Genomic DNA, 17,373 nt, shown 5'->3' on the forward strand with positions numbered 1-17,373 from the left:
TGCCCCGGTCTGGGAAGATCCCACATGCTGCAGAGCGGCTGGGCCCATGAGCCATGGCCGCTGAGCCTGCGCGTCCGGAGCCTGTGCTCCGCAACGGGAGAGGCCACAACAGTGAGAAGCCCGCATACCGCAAAAAAAAAAAAAAAAGGACTAGTATCCAGCCTCTACACTACAACTCAACACTATAATGATGAACAACCCAATTAAAAAATGGGTAAAAGGTACATCCATACCATGGAATAATACTCACCAACAAAAAGGAATACATTATTAATACACACAACGACTTGGATGAACCTCAAGGAAATTATGCTGAGTGAGAAAAACCAATCACAAAAGGTTATATACTGTATGACTCTAATTGTCTAATATTTATGAAATAATAAAATTATAGAGATGGGAAATGGATTAGTGGTTGCCAGGGGTTAGGAACATAGGGAGGGGAGGAGATGGTTGGGCTATAAAGGAATAACACAAGGGAGTCTTGTGGTTATGATATAGTTGAGTATGTTCATTGTGGTAGTGGTTATGCAAGGCTATACATATGATAAAATTGCATAGAACTATATACATACACATACGTGATGGCATGTATAACTGGTGAAATCTAAGTAAGCCCTATGGATTATACCAAGGGTAATTTCTTGGTTTGAATATTGTACTATAGTTTGTAAGATGTTAACATTGAAAGGGGCTGGGTGAAGCCTGCATGAGACTTTCCTGTACATTTCTTTGCAACCTCCTGTGAATCTACAGTTATTTCAAAATAAAAAGTAAATAAAAATGTCCTGTTGGGGGTGATAGGTAAAAGATTTGACAAAGAGAGGAGCTACTCTTTTTTCTTGATCAATGACTACAATTCATCTATATCTAAATCTGTATTAGGCAGCTCAGGCTGCCATAACAAAATACCATGGACTGAGTGACTTAGACAACAGAAATGTATTTTCTCCTAATTCTGGTCGCTAGAAGTCTGAGATTAGCATTTTGGGGCCTGATGAGGGCTCTCTTCCTGGCTTGCAGATGGCCCTGTTCTCACACTGTCCTCACATGGTGAAGAGAGAGAGCACAATCTCTCTCTTCCTCCTGTAAGACCACCAGTCCTATCCTATCCTATTCTACCCACCAGTCCTGTGAATTAGGACTCCACCCTTATTACTTCACTTAACCTTAATTACCTCCTAAAAGCACTTTCTCCAAATACATTCACATTGGGTGTCAGGGCTTAAATGTATAATTTTGGAGGGACACAATTTGGTCCATAGCAATATCTATATGGGATCCAGTTTCTTTCCAGTCTAACTAATATATATATATTTGCTTGCCTAAAAATATGTTCGTTCATTTATTCGGCAAATACTTGTGTGCCCAGTCTGAACCAAGCACTGTCCTAGACACCAGTAGGACATTTGTGAGCAAGAGTGGTAGTTCCCAGCAGTCTTGCTGTTTACATTTTAATAGGAGAAAGGACATTAACTAAACAAGTAAATGAATAAATAATATTATATACTGACAAGTGTTATTAAGAAAAGTGAGAAGAAGAGGGATAGAAATTGGCAGGTGTAAACAGGTTTGTTTTAGGGTGGTTGGGGCTTTTTGAGGAGGTGATATTCGAGTGGAAACATGAAAAAAGAGCTCAAACCATATGAGTATCTAAAGCAAGAAGCAAGAGCAGTCCTAATGGAACAGTAAATGCAGAGGTCTTGGGTCGGAGGAAAAAAGGCTTTGATGTTTGAGGAACAGCAAGAAGACCAGGATGATTACTCAAAAGGTAAGTGAAAAGTAGAGTAACAAGATGAAGTCAGAAAGTTAGGCAAGGGCTAAATCTTGTAAACGTTTGTATGTCATAGGGGAAGGCATGTGACTTTATTTTTATTTTTTGCCCTGTTGCACCGCTTGCCAGATCTCAGTTCCCCAACCAGGGATTGAACCCGGGCCACAGCAGTGAAAGCCTGAAATCCTAACCCCTAGCCCACCAGGGAACTCCTGGCATGTGATTTTTAAGTGTGATAGAAAGGCATTGGAGGTTTCTGAGCAGGGGAATGACATGAGCTGATTTATTTTATAATTATCACTCTATGGAGAATAGATCGAATGGGGGCAAGATGGATAGTAGGAAGACCAATTAGGAGGCTATTTCATTTGTCCCAGTGGAATATGGTATTGGTTTTTAATTAATTATTTATATTTATGGCTGCATTGGGTCTTTGTTGTTGCATGTGGGCTTTCTCTAGTTGCAGCGAGTGGGGGCTACTCCTTGTTGCGGTGCACAGGCTTCTCATTGCAGTGGCCTCCTGTTGTGGAGCATGGGCTCCAGGCACGGGGGCTTCAGTAGTTGTGGCACGAGGGCTCAGTAGATGTGGCTCGTAGGCTTTAGAGCGCAGGCTCAGTAGTTGTGGCCCATGGGCTTAGTTGCTCCGTGGCATGAGGGATCTTCCCAGACCAGGGCTCGAACCCGTGTCCCCTGCATTGGCAGGTGGATTCTTAACCACTGTGCCACCAGGGAAGTCCCTGATAGTGTTTTGGATTTGAATGGTACTGGTGGGATGACAGATATTAGGTTCATGGTGGGTTTGTCCAGAAGATACTGGGCTGCTCCTCTGTCTGGATCCTCTCCTCTTCTCACTGGAACTCCCGAACAACCTATACAAGGCTGCCCCCACAAGTGGATGTCCTCTTTACCCAGATTGGACTCCCCACACAGCCTCCTCCCCCCTATGTAGATAAGAAGCATCTTTGTCTTTTAATTGGTATATTTTATCCATCTACATTTAAGTAATTTTCTTATATATTTGGGCTTAAATCTACTGTCTTCCTAGTTTTTTCTGTTTGTTCAACATGTCCTTTCTTCCTTTTTTCCATCTCCTGCCTATTTTTGGATTAATCAAGTATTTTTCTTTTTTTTTTTTTTTGCGGTATGCGGGCCTCTCACTGTTGTGGCCTCTCCCATTGCGGAGCACAGGCTCCAGACGCGCAGGCTCAGCGGCCATGGCTCACGGGCCCAGCCGCTCCGCGGCATGTGGGATCTTCCCAGACAGGGGCACGAACCCGTGTCCCCTGCATCAGCAGGCGGGCTCTCAACCACTGCGCCACCAGGGAAGCCCTATTAAAGCTATTTGTTAAAATTTTTTTTTTTTTTTAATCTTTAGGCTCTGTGGTCTGGCAAAGGGATTTTTAAAAAAATTTATTATTTTTTTTGGCTGCTCTGTGCGGCTTGCAGGATCTTAGTTCCCCAACCAGGGATTGAATCTGTACCCTTGGCAGTGAAAGCATGGAGTCCTAACCACTGGACTGCCAGGGAATTCCCATAAAGCTATCTGTTAAATTTTTAATTTTACTTATTGTAATTTTAAGTTATAAAAATTCTATTTGGATATTTTTAATGAATTCTACTTCTGGTTAAATTCTCCATCTTATATCTGTTTTCTTGGAATTTTTGAAAAATATTTATTTGGTTGTGTGGGGCCTTAGTTGCGGCAGGTGGGCTCCTTAGTTGTGGTTCGTGGGCTCCTTAGTTGCAGCCTGTGGGCTCCTTAGTTGCGGCTCACCAGCTCATTAGTTGTGGCACACGGGCTCCTCAGTTTGGCATGTGAACTCTTAGTTGTGGCATGCATGTGGGATCTAGTTCCCTGGCTGGGGATTGAACCCAGGCCCCCTGCATTGGGAGTGCGGAGTCTTAGCCACTGTGCCACCAGGGAAGCCCCTGTGTTTTTGGAATATTAATCACAGTTTTGTAATAGCTTGGGTCTGTTTCTGTTGTCTGCTTAACCTCTTGGTTTTTTAGTCATTTTTCTCCAGTCTTTTATACCTGATTATTTATAGTCAAATTCTGGACATTGTGTTTGAAAATTTTTAGAGGCTCTGAAAGTTTCTGAACAATATGTTGTCTTTCTTCAGAGATGATTTAATTTGCCTCTGGTAGGCATACAGAGCATGGGCTGATCAACTTCATCCATTTAAGAATAGTCTGTTTACTGCCTGTTTGTAGCTCTTCTGGGGTCTCAGCTGAAAGTCTGGGATGATTATTAGGAAACTTCCTCTTTAGAGGGATCTGGACTCCAATTTCTGTCTCCCTAGCACTTTGAGACTGCCAAAATCTCTACTTGGACCTTTAGCCTTTTAGAAGTTACTTTCTGCTTAATTTCATGGCCTTGATTGATGCTCAGTTTGAGAGTCAGCAAATACCTCAGGGGAAATTCCATGCAGAGTGTTGGCTGAATTCAACATGTTTGCTTTCTCTCCAGGACCTTGGCTGTCCAGTCCTGGCTGCTTTGGTTGTTCATTAGTATCATCAAACAATTATTTTAATTAACCATTTCAGTTGTCTTGGGTGGGTTAGTCTAAAACTAGCTTCTCTGTCATAGTCAGAAACAGAAGTCTCCTTTCCCACCTCTTCTTATAGTATTTCTATATTTTAGAGTAAATAACATGTAAATTATGTTCTGTAACCCTAATCCTCACATTATTAACACATTTTGTTAAAATTAGTCATAGAGTTAAAAGGTTTCAATACTCATACCAATTGTTATGACATAGTTTTGATTTTCCTTCTTTCCAGATCTCTCTTTCTTTTCTTAATTTATTCTTTACTGAATTCCTCAAGAAAGGCTGATGGGTCCTAATGAAATTTACATATCTTCTAATTTACTTTATTCAAGTACATAATATTGTTATCAACAATGTTTTTTTATCATTTTATTTTGAATTATTGAATTTTATTTTTTTAAAACAGTAGGTTCTTATTAGTCATCCATTTAATACACATCAGTGTATACATGTCAATCCCAATCTCCCAATTCATCACACCACCACCACCACCACCCCCCGCCACTTCCCCCCTTGGTGTCCATACGTTTGTTCTCTACATTTGTCTCAATTTCTGCCCTTCAAACCAGTTCATCTGTACCATTTTTCTAGGTTCCACATATATGTGTTAATATGCGGTATTTGATTTTCTGTTTCTGACTTACTTCACTCTATGACAGTCTCTAGATCCATCCGCGTCTCAACAGATGACCCAATTTCGTTCCTTTTTATGGCTGAGTAATATTCCATTGTATATATGTACCACATCTTCTTTATCCATTTGTCTGTCGATGAGCATTTAGGTTGCTTCCATGACATGGCTATTGTAAGTAGTGCTGCAATGAACATTGGGGTGCATATGTCTTTTTGAATTATGGTTTTCTCTGGGTATATGCCCAGTAGTGGGATTGCTGGATCATATGGTAATTCTATTTTTAGTTTTTTAAAGAACCTCCATACTGTTCTCCATAGTGGCTGTATCAATTTACATTCCCACCAACAGTGCAAGAGGGTTCCCTTTTCTCCACACCCTCTCCAGCATTTGTTGTTTGTAGATTTTCTGACTATGCCCATTCCAACTGGTGTGAGGTGATACCTCATTGTAGTTTTGATTTGCATTTCTCTAATAATTAGTGATGTTGAGCAGCTTTTCATGTGTCTCTTGGCCATCTGTATGTCTTCTTTGGAGAAATGTCTATTTAGGTCTTCTGCCGAGTTTTGGATTGGGTTGTTTGTTTTTTTATTGTTGAGCTGCATGAGCTGTTTATATATTTTGGAGATTAATCGTTTGTCCATTGATTCATTTGCAAATATCTTCTCCCATGTTGAGGGTTGTCTTTTCGTCTTGTTTATTGTTTCCTTTGATGTGCAAAAGCTTTGAAGTTTCATTAGGTCCCATTTGTTTATTTTTGTATTTATTTCCATTACTCTAGGAGGTGGATCAAAAAAAATCTTGTTGTGAGTGTTCTTCCTGTGTTTTCCTCTAAGAGTTTTATAGTGTCCGATCTTAGATTTAGGTCTATAATCCATTTTGAGTTTATTTTTGTGTATGGTGTTAGGGAGTGTTCTAATTTCATTCTTTTAAATGTACCTGTCCAGTTTTACCAGCACCACTTATTGAAGAGACTGTCTTTTCTCCATTGTATATCCTTGTCTCCTTTGTATATCCTTGCCTCCTTTGTCATAGATTAGTTGACCATAGGTGCGTGGGTTTATCTCTGTGCTTTCTATCGTGTTCCATTGATCTGTATTTCTGTTTTTGTGCTAGTACCATACTGTTTTGATTACTCTAGCTTTGTAGTATAGTCTGAAGTCAGGGAGTCTGATTCCTCCAGCTCCGTTTTTTTCCCTCAAGACTGCTTTTGCTATTCGGGGTCTTTTGTGTCTCCATGCAAATTTAAAGATTTTTTGTTCTAGTTCTGCAAAAATGCCATTGGTAATTTGTTAGGGATTGCTTTGAATCTGTAGATTGCTTTGGGTAGTATAGTCATTTTCACAATGTTCATTCTTCCAATCCAAGAACATGGTATATCTCTCCATCTGTTGGTATCATCTTTAATTTCTTTCATCAGTGTCTTATAGTTTTCTGCATGCAGGTCTTTTGTCTCCCTCAGTAGGTTTATTCCTAGGAGGTAAATGGGAGTGTTTCCTTAATTTCTCTTTCAGATTTTTCATCATTAGTGTATAGGAATGCAAGAGATTTCTGTGCATTAATTTTGTATCCTGCAACTTTACCAGATTCATTGATTAGCTCTAGTAGTTTTCTGGTAGCATCTTTAGGATTCTCTATGTATAGTATCATGTCATCTGCAAAGAGTGAGAGTTTTACTTCTTCTTTTCCAATTTGTATTCCTTTTATTTCTTTTTCTTCTCTGATTGCCGTGGCTATATTGAATAATAGTGGTGAGAGTGGACATCCTTGTCTTGTTCCCGATCTTAGAGGAAATGCTTTCAGTTTTTCACCATTGAGAATGATGTTTGCTGTGGGTTTGTCATATATGGCCTTTATTATGTTGAGATAGGTTCCCTTTATGCCCACTTTCTGGACAGTTTTTATCATAAATGAGCGTTGAATTTTGTCGAAAGCTTTTTCTGCATCTATTGAGATGATCATATGGTTTTCGTTCTTCAATTTGTTAATATGGTGTATCACATTGATTGATTTGCATATACTGAAGAATTCTTGCATCCCTGGGATAAATCCCACTTGATCATGGTGCATGATCCTTTTAATGTGTTGTTGGATTCTGTTTGCTAGTATTTTGTTGAGGATTTTTATATCTATATCCATCAGTGATATTGGTCTGTAACTTTCTTTTTTTGTAGTATCTTTGTCTGGTTTTGGTATCAGGGTGATGGTGGCCTCATAGAATGAGTTTGGGAGTGTTCCTTCCACTGCAATTTTTGGAAGAGTTTGAAAAGAATGGGTGTTAGCTCTTTTGTAAATGTTTGATAGAATTCAGCTGTGAAGCCATCTGGTTCTGGACTTTTGTTTGTTAGAAGATTTTTAATCACAGTTTCAATTTCATTACTTGTGATTGGTCTGTTCATATTTTCTATTTCTTTTGTATTTCTGTTTCCTGGTTCAGTCTTGGAAGGTTTTACCTTTCTAAGAATTTGTCCATTTCTTCCAGGTTGTCCATTTTATTGGCATAGAGTTGCTTGTAGTAGTCTCTTAGGATGCTTTGTATTTCTGTGGTGTCTGTTGTAACTTCTCCTTTTTCATTTCTAATTTTACTGATTTGAGTCCTCTCCCTCTTTTTCTTGATGAGTCTGGCTAATGGTTTATCAATTTTGTTTATCTTCTCAAAGAACCAGCTTTTAGTTTTATTGATCCTTGCTACTGTTTTCTTTGTTTCTATTTCATTTATTTCTGCTCTGATCTTTATGATTTCTTTCCTTCTGCTAACTTTGGGTTGTTTTGTTCTTCTTTCTCTAGTTCCTTTAGGTGTAAGGTTAGATTGTTTATTTGAGATTTTTCTTGTTTCTTGAGGTAGGCTTGTATTGCTATAATCTTCCCTCTTAGAACTGCTTTTGCCACATCCCATAGGTTTTGGATCGTCGTGTTTTTATTGTCATTTGTCTGTAAGTATTTTTTGATTTCCTCTGTGATTTCTTCAGTGATCTCCTGGTTATTTAGTAACGTATTGTTTAGCCTCTATGTGTTTGTGTTTTTTACGTTATTTTCCCTGTAATTGATTTCTAATCGCATAGCGTTGTGGTTAGAAAAGATGCTTGATATGATTTCAATTTTCTTAAATTTACTGAGGCTTGATTTGTGACCCATGACGTGATCTATCCTGGAGAATGTTCCATGCACACTTTAGAAGAAAGTGTAATCTGCTGTTTTTCGATGGAATGTCTTATAGATATCAATTACATCTATCTGGTCTATTGTGTCATTTAAATCTTCTGTTTCCTTATTTATTTTCATTTTGGATGATCTGTCCATTGGTGTAAGTGAGGTGTTAAAGTCCCCCACTATTATTGTGTTACTGTCGATTTCCTCTTTTATAGCTGTTAGCAGTTGCCTTATGTATTGAGGTGCTCCTATGTTGGATGCATATATATTAATAATTGTTATATCTTCTTATTGGATTGATCCCTTGATCATTATGTAGTGTCCTTCCTTGTCTCTTGTAACATTCTTTATTTTAAAGTCTATTTTATCTGTTATGAGTATTGTTACCCTAGCTTTCTTTTGATTTCCATTTGTATGGAATATCTTTTTCCATCCCCTCACTTTCAGTCTCTATGTGTCCGTAGGTCTGAAGTGGGTCTCTTGTATACAGCATATATATGAGTCTTGTTTTTGTATCCATTCTGCAAGCCTGTGTCTTTTGGTTGTAGCATTTAATCCATTCACGTTTAAGGTAATTATCAATATGTACCTATGACCATTTTCTTAATTGTTTTGGGTTTGTTTTTGTAGGTCCTTTTCTTCTCTTGTGTTTCCCACGTAGAGAAGTTCCTTTAGCATTTGTTGTAGAGCTGGTTTGGTGGTGCTGAATTCTCTTAGCTTTTGCTTGTCTGTAAAACTTTTGATTTCTCCACTGAATCTGAATGAGATCATTGCTGGGTAGAGTAATCTTGGTTGTAGGTTCCATCACTTTAAGTGTATCATGCCACTCCCTTCTGGCTTGTAGAGCTTCTGCTGAGAAATCAGCTGTTAACCTTATGGGAGTTCCCTTGTATGTTATTTGTCATTTTTCCCTTGCTGCTTTCAATAAGTTTTCTTTGTCTTTAATTTTTGCCAATTTGATTACTATGTGTCTCGGCATATTTCTCCTTGGGTTTATCCTGTATGGGACTCTCTGCACTTCCTGGAATTGGGTGGCTATTTACTTTCCCATGTTAGGGAAGTTTTTGACTATAATCTCTTCAAATATTTTCTTGGGTCCTTTCTCTCTCTCTTCTCCTTCTGGGACCCCTATAATGTGAAAGTTGTTGCATTTAATGGTGTCCCCGAGGTCTCTTAGGCTGTCTTCATTTCTTTTCATTCTTTTCTCTTTATTCTGTTCCACAGCAGTGAATTCTTCCATTCTGTCTTCCAGGTCACTTATCCGTTCTTCTGCTTCAGTTATTCTGCTATTGATTCCTTCTAGTGTATCTTTCATTTCAATTATTGTATTGTTCGTCTCTGTTTGTTTGTTCTTTAATTCTTCTAAATCTTTGTTAAACATTTCTTGTATCTTCTCGATCTTTGCCTCCATTCTTTTTCCAAGGTCCTGCATCATCTTCACTATCATTATTCTGAATTCTTTTGCTGGAAGGTTGCCTATCTCCACTTCATTTAGTTGTTTTTCTGGTGTTTTATCTTGTTCCTTCATCTGGTACATAGCCCTCTGCCTTTTCATTTTGTCTATCTTTCTGTGAATGTGGTTTTTGTTCCACAGGCTGCAGGATTGTAGTTCTTCTTGCTTCTCAACAATATGTTTCACCTGAAAAATTTTTAATATTTTAATGCAGCTTTTTGTCATCAATGTCAATATTATTTTTGTTATTTTTTTTTAAAAGTATGTATTGTAATTTATTTTGATTGCTTCAGGTGTTAGTTGCAGGCACACAGGATCTTCATTAAGGCTTGCGGGATCTTTTCATTGTGGCACGCAGGCTCTTTGTTGCATCACTTGGGCTTCTCTCTAGTTGTGGTGTACAGGCTCCAGGGCACGTGGGCTCTGTAGTTAGTGACACACAGCCTCTCTAGTTGAGGCGCGTGAGCTCAGTAGTTGTCGTGCACAGGCTTAGTTGCCCCGTGGAATGTGGAATCTTAGTTCTCTGACCAGGGATCAAACCTGCGTCCCCTGCATTGGAAGGTGGATTGTTTACCACTGGACCACCAGGGAAGTCCCTGTATGATTACTGGAGCTTTTTAGTGTACCTCTACTAACCTTTGGAGTATTCCCTTCTTATTAGTCTTCTTTTCCAGTTTTTAAAAAATTCTTGGTTATTTCTCCATATAGATTCTTTTTTTTTGTTTTTTTTTTTTGTTTTTTTTTTTGTTTGTTTGTTTTTGCGGTACGTGGGCCTCTTACTGTTGTGGCCTCTCCTGTTGCGGAGCACAGGCTCCGGACACTCAGGCTCAGCAGCCATGGCTCACGGGCCCAGCTGCTCCACAGCATGTGGGATCTTCCAGGACCCGGGCACGAACCCGTGTCCCCTGTATCGGCAGGCGGACTCTCAACCACTGCGCCACCAGGGAAGCCCTCCATATAGATTCTTGAATTAACATGTCTAATTCTAGGAAAAAATAAATTCATTCGTATTTTTAATTTGGATTGTGTTAATTTTATTCTACCTCTCTGTTTGCATAAAATACATCTGTTGGATCTTACAGCAAGATTACTTTTCTAAGGAGCATTATAAGAAAGAAATAAATCATTTGACTGGCATATTATTCTGTTAAAAGACTTTCTAGTTCTAGAAGAGAATAAATTATTTTCTTCTTCCGCTTGTTGAGTAGAATTTTCCACTGGGATTCAGAATCACAGAGTATCAGTTAAAACTGCAAGCCACCTTATGGCCACCCCTCTTATGCTTTTGGGATCTCTCAGGAAGGAGCCACATGGTGCTGATTTCTCTGAAAGCTGCTTTCTCCAAAGCAGAGCAGCACTTCGTCCAGGAGGTCTCAGAGCAGCTCAGGTGGAGTCATATCCTGATCTCTTTGGTTGCCCTGCTGAGACATCCTCCAGACTTTCCATGTTTTGGGGTCTGCTTGTGTTACCCTAAGAAATAGGGACTGCGTAGTGTAATCTCATGGAGGTTTACCTGGATTTAGGGTGTCAGCTACCCCAGTTTTTCAGTGATAGCTATATATTTGTGTAGAAAACCCCAAACAAAAATATTTTGCTAATCCTTTTAAAACATATACTTAAGGGCTTCCCTGATGGCTCAGTGGTTTAGAATTCGTCTGCCAATGCAGTGGACATGGATTCGAGCCCTGGTCTGGGAAGATCCCACATGCCACGGAGCAACTAAGACCGTGTGCCACAACTACTGAGCCCACATGCCACAACTTCTGAAGGCAACATGCCTAGAGCCCATGGTCCACAACAAGAGAAGCCACCGTAATGAGGAGCCCACACAGCACAACAAAGAGTACCCCCCACTTACCGCAACTAGAGAAAGCCAGCTCACAGCAATGAAGACCCAATGCAGGCAAAAATAAATTAATTAATTAATTAAAAATTTTTAAAAAATAATAAAACATATACTTAAAAACCATTTACACAAATGGATTTAAAGTGTAGTGTTGATCCTTAATTCGAATCAGTGTAGCATTATTGCATTGCATTAGGCCACTTATATCTCTGACCTACAGGTTTTTTCCATTCTAGGTGATAATCTGGTGACTAAAGAAAGCCATTACAAATTAATTTTTGGAACAGAGTTTGAGCAAAAAGAAAAATGACTGTTAGAGTTCATAATTACATATTTCAGAATAAAAAGAAGTAGAATATAGGTGAGTTAGAGGGACAAGACACTTTACATTCATTTTTTTAAAAATAGACTTCATTCATAGTCTCCATTCACAGAAAAATTGAATGGAAGGTACAGAAATTTTCCACATACTCCCTGAGGATTGCATTATTTTTATAAGTTAGTGGGAATCTACATCTTTTTTGTGTTTACATTTTTATACTTTAAAAAATTCAGTTTATTGATGAATATATAATTGACATACATTAAAATTCACTCTTTTTAGTATCCAGTTTTAGGCATTTTAATAAACGTATATAGTTATGTAACTACCACCACAATCAATTTTTAGAACAGTTCCTAAGTCTCCTCATGCTCCCAGTGTTTCTTCACTAAGTTAAATCTAACTTTTGGGCTAAGAAATACATTTTTTATCATGTTAAGGAAGTAACTGTATATTCCTATTATTTTGAGTGCTTTTTTTTATAAATAATGAGTGCTGAGTTAATGTCAGATGGCTTTCCAGTGTCTTTAGAAATAAGTGTATAATTTTAATCCTTAGAATAATTAATATTATAGGGATTTCCTTGGCAGTCCAGTGGTTAAGACTCCGTGCTTCCAATGCAGGGGGCATGGGTTCAATCCCTGGTCAGGTAACTAAGATTCCACATGCCGTGTGGCCAAAAAAATAAAATAAAATAAAAATAAATTTTAAAAATGAATAACTAATATTATAAATTTTTTAGAAGATTTACTAATGTTGAACTGCCCTTCCATTCTCAGGGTAAGCCACAGTTAGTTATGATATATTTTCTTTTAGTGTGCTATGAGTTTTGGCATGAATTTTTATAAGTGATATTGGCATATAGCTTTCCTTTACTAGGTTTAGATTTCATTTTTAAACTCACTTAAAAATAATTTGGGGGGCTTCCCTGGTGGCACAGTGGTTAAGAATCCACTTGCCTATGCAGGGGACATGGATTCGATCCCTGGTCCAGGAAGATCCCACATGCCATGGAGCAACTAAGCCCATGCGCCACAACTACTAAGCCTGCACGCCACAACTACTGAAGCCTAAGCGCCTAGAGCCCATGCTCTGCAACAAGAGCAGTGAGAAGCCTGCACACCGCAACCAAGTGTAGCCCCTGCTCGCTGCAGCTAGAGAAAGCCCACGTGCAACAACGAAGACCAAACACAGCCAAAAATAAAATAAACTTTAAAAAATAACTTGGAAAAAAAAATAACTTGGAATTATTTTCTTATTTTTAACGTGCTGGGCTACTTTAAATATTGGGCTACATGCTTTCTAAAGTTTTGATAATCTTCAAGATAGTTTTTGGAGAAGGTCTTTGACTACTTTCTCTATATTTTCTTAGAAAATTACCCTTTATTGCCATAGTAGTTCCTTACGATTTTCAAAATATTCTGTTTTATTAATAATTTGTTAGTGTCAAGAAGTGTAAAGGGTCTGAAATTTTACCCTACTTGCAAGCTAACAAGTAGCCTACAGCAGTGTCATGGATGCTGGCAGAAGACACAAGGCTCCTAATCCAAAGGCAGAGGATTTTATTGCTCAAAGCACAACAAGCAGCATGAACATCAACATATTTGCCTTGTTCCTCTTTGCCCACAAGTTCCATGGGGGCGATGCGGATGGTCCAGGTAGATACGTGAGCATTCAGTGAGCTGCATTATGGGAGAGGACCCGGATTTTAGAGAACCCAAATCTTTCATAATGGGTAATACACATGCATGACCTTTGCTTTGAGGGAGATACTACCTTTATTATATTGAACAGTTAGCAAACCTGTAGGTTGATTTAGAGAGAGAGAGTATCTCTACCTTCCAAGGGTATTTGTTATACAAACATTCTCAAAATTATAGTCCAGAACAAAGGTAGTCAGTGTTTCTGCTTGCAAGGAGTGCTCTGATACCTAGTTGCTGTTTTTTATTTTGTTTGAATGCTTTCCTTTTTTTTCTTAAAAAAAATATATTTTTTAAATTTATTAATTTTGGCTGTGTTGGGTCTTTGTAGCTGTGCACGGGCTTTCTCTAGTTGTGGTGAGTGGGGACTGCTCTTCGTTGCGGTGCATGTGCTTCTCATTGCGGTGGCTTCTCTTGTTGCAGAGCACGAACTCTAGGAACGCAGGCTCAGTAGTTGTGGCTCACGGGCTCCAGGGCGCAGACTCAGTAGTTGTGATGCACGGGTTTAGTCGCTCCATGGCATGTGGGATCTTCCTGGATCAGGAATTGAACCTGTGTCCCCTGCATTGGCAGGCAGATTCTTAACTGCTGTGCCACCAGGGAAGTCCCTCCTGTTTTTTCTTATTATCTTAGCAGATGGTTAATATATTTCATTTAATTTTTTTCAAACAACCTGGGTTTTTCACTTGCATATTAATTTCATTATTTTTCTGTTATCTAATTAATGGAATTCTGCATTTATTTTAATTTATTTTCTCCTGGGTTCCTCAGTATATTTTGTTGTTCTTTTCTTAAGTTTTGAGTGGGATACTCATATACTTTTTTCTTTCATTTCTATTGCTCTATTTAAATGTATTGATGAATTTTCTTCTAAGATCTGTAGCTGTATTTCATAGATTCTTGATAATGTGGTGTTTTCAGTATTCTAGAAATTCTTCAATTTTTTAAAATTTAGTAAATAGTTTTAAATTTTTGAAGTGAAGATGTCTCTTGGTTTTATGATTTTATTTCTCATTTTGTTTCAGTGATCAGGCAATGATTTGAGTCATTTCAACAGTTTTATACATTTATACGGTAGTCGCAGAAAAATACTTTCCTATCTCTCCTATCCCATCTTCTCCCATCTCTTACTTCATTTGCATTTAGATATTCTTCACTCAAATCCCGCATCTGGGTCACTGTCTTCAAGCCCACATCTAACATAGCCTTTATTTGTACTCTCTTGTACTCAGGTGATACCAAATCCCATTCCATAGTTGACAGCCATTCTTCTGTACTCAATATCTACACATGCCTTTTTGCTCAGGATGTCATAAGCCTGTCAATATTAGCATGATTGAAAAATATTTGAGGTCCTTCTCTGGGAAGTACGAAAGTTGCTGCGGCTATGTAGGATTGGAGAGGAGCACCTAGGGAAGATATGGAGGAGCAAGTGTTTGAGTAAATGTAGCACTGATGTAGTAATTGTATGAACTCTGGTGGAGATAAGCAAGTCATTGTAGTACAGTATAAAAGATTAGAGGCAGGGCCTCCCTGGTGGTGCAGTGGTCACAAATCTACCTGCTAGTGCAGGGGACACCGGTTTGAGCCCTGGTCTGGGAAGATCTCACATGCTGCGGAGCAGCTAGACCCGTGTGTCACAACTATTGAGCCTGCACTCTAGAGCCCACAAACCACAACTACTGAGCCCACGTGCCACAACTACTGATGCCTGCATGCCACAACTCCTGAAGCCCGCATGACACAACTACCGAAGCCTGAGCACCTAGAGCCCGTGCTCCACAACAAGAGAAGCCACCTCAATGAGAAGCCTGCGCACTGCAACGAAGAGTAGCCCCTGCTCACTGCAACTAGAGAAAGCCTGCACACAGCAACAAAGACCCAACACAGCCAGAAATAAAATAAATTAAAAAAAAGGTTAGAGACGGATGTATATATTTGTTAGTGATTACATAATTGTGGGAATTAAATGAGTAACATCTATTGCGAATTTGGGGTTGCTTATTCAATAGTAAGTGAACTTAGAATCATTCCTGCCACTGGGAAAACTTAGGGGTAAGAGACTAACGGAATAACAAGTGAGAAAATTAATAAATATGTTATTGCAATGTTATAGAGATGAGCAACATGTTTCTGGGATAGAGCATAAAGTGCTTAGACTTAAATAGGATCAGCAGGAATATCTTTTCTGAAGAAGTGATTTTTGATTTGAGATCTGAGGATGAAGAGAAGTCAACCATGCAAAATCAGAGGATTTCTCAAAGAAGGAGCAACCTGTCAAGAGCCCTATTTAATGGCAACAGTTGCATTAAACATTAAACAGTGCACTTGTGAGCTGAAAAGAGGCCTTTATGGCATGAACAGAGAAAGTAAATGGGAGAGGAGTTGATAAGCAGAAGCCTTATTATTCATGCTCAGATATTTCTGTTTTATTCTAATTGTAAAGAGAAATCATTGAAAACGTTTAAGTAGAGAGACTCAAACATTGATCAGCAACAGGGTCATTTATTGTCAGATATAAAAAAGAACAAAACAAAAACATGTGCAGGAACTAGTCCTATAGATCTTGTTTCAGTCAAACATCTCTGTATAGTTTTAACAGACCTTTAGGTGATTCTTACACACACTTAAATCAGGCCTCAACTGATTTACCTTGTTTGCCTAATCACCAACCTCACCTCCATTCCTGAACTTTCTTTATTCTCTGTTTCCTTTGCCTTGTTTTGAAATGTATGAGAATATAGTCTGTTCCATAATACAGTTAATAATCCATAATACAAATTAGCTTAGTAATGATATGAAGTAGGGAATGATATCAGTATAATGTGGAACTTAGTTGTTTCACAGGTAATTTTCCTTGCTGAATAGTGCCAGAATGGTAGAAATAGATTTATAACATTCAGCAGGAAAGGCAAAAGCCTTTAATTTGATACTTTATTGTTAAGAGCCCTTACACCTCCATATTAAGAAAATTAATAATAAATGCCTACATTCAGGCTCCCTCCCCAGACATGGATACCATCAACCTTGCGTGTCTCCTAGCTGATGACAGGTTTCACTTCATCCTATTTCCATCTTAATGGTAGCCTCACTGGCTCAGGGCTTTATTTTCATGTACAATGTCTCAGCACCTGAAATCCAGTGTTTTCAATTTTTTGTGTGCATTTTACTATCCATGATGCACCCTTCAGCTGTGTTGAGCTGCCTTTCAGGTTATCTCTTGAGATATCAATTATTATATTTGTTAGTGCTCTGCCAATAAAGTTGCATAGATTTGAGTGTTCTTCTCCAGCCCTGTTTTCCCCATAAACTCTAATTTTTGGTGTGTAATTTTACAGAAGATAGGTTTTTTTAGGTACACATATGTGTTATTGTAGCAAGGATGCCTATCTTCTAGAGATGTCTAATCTATTCACTGGTAATGATGCTGAAAATTCAGCCTTTGTGCACCAGTGCCATATCGAATCTCGGAGACAGAGGTTTGGGTGAAGTAGAAAAGAATAGCTTTATTGCTTTGCCAGGCAAACGGGGACACAGCAGGCTAGTGCCTCAAGAACTGTGTGTCCCAACGCAGGAGGATTTGGTGAGTTTTATAGCAGTGGTTCAAGGGTGGGGTTGCTGATAAGGATCAGGGTGTGTGCAGGGCCTGTATTCCTTTAATCTGGCCTCAGGTGGTCTCCTGATGAGCTTCTCGAGGTTATCAAACTGTGACTTTCTCTCTGGAACATCTTCTGTTTGGTGGGGGTTTTAGTTCTGCAGAAGAACTCAAAGATACTGTTATGTGTATCTCTTGAGGTAGAACCAGGACACCCCAAGGCTGTACTGTTGTTTCTTGACTACTCCTTCCTTGTTTCTGCATCCCCTCCCTTCCCTGATTAGCAACTGTTCGAATTTGCCCTTTGGAACTCAGGGAAGGTCATGGAGGCTGGAGTCTGTTCCCTGCAA

At 38.8% G+C, this 17,373-nt stretch overlaps 1 protein-coding gene across 1 annotated transcript in view; it reads left to right on the top strand.

Annotated features, from left to right (window-relative positions):
* LOC114889515 (zinc finger protein 420-like) overlaps nt 1–17,373 on the top strand; it is a 140,083-nt gene that overhangs the window by 118,267 nt on the left and 4,443 nt on the right.

The sequence above is a fragment of the Monodon monoceros genome, unplaced genomic scaffold (assembly GCF_005190385.1).
Source record: "Monodon monoceros isolate NGI ecotype Baffin Bay Population unplaced genomic scaffold, NGI_Narwhal_1 Super_Scaffold_10, whole genome shotgun sequence".
Taxonomy (NCBI): Eukaryota; Metazoa; Chordata; class Mammalia; order Artiodactyla; family Monodontidae; genus Monodon; species Monodon monoceros.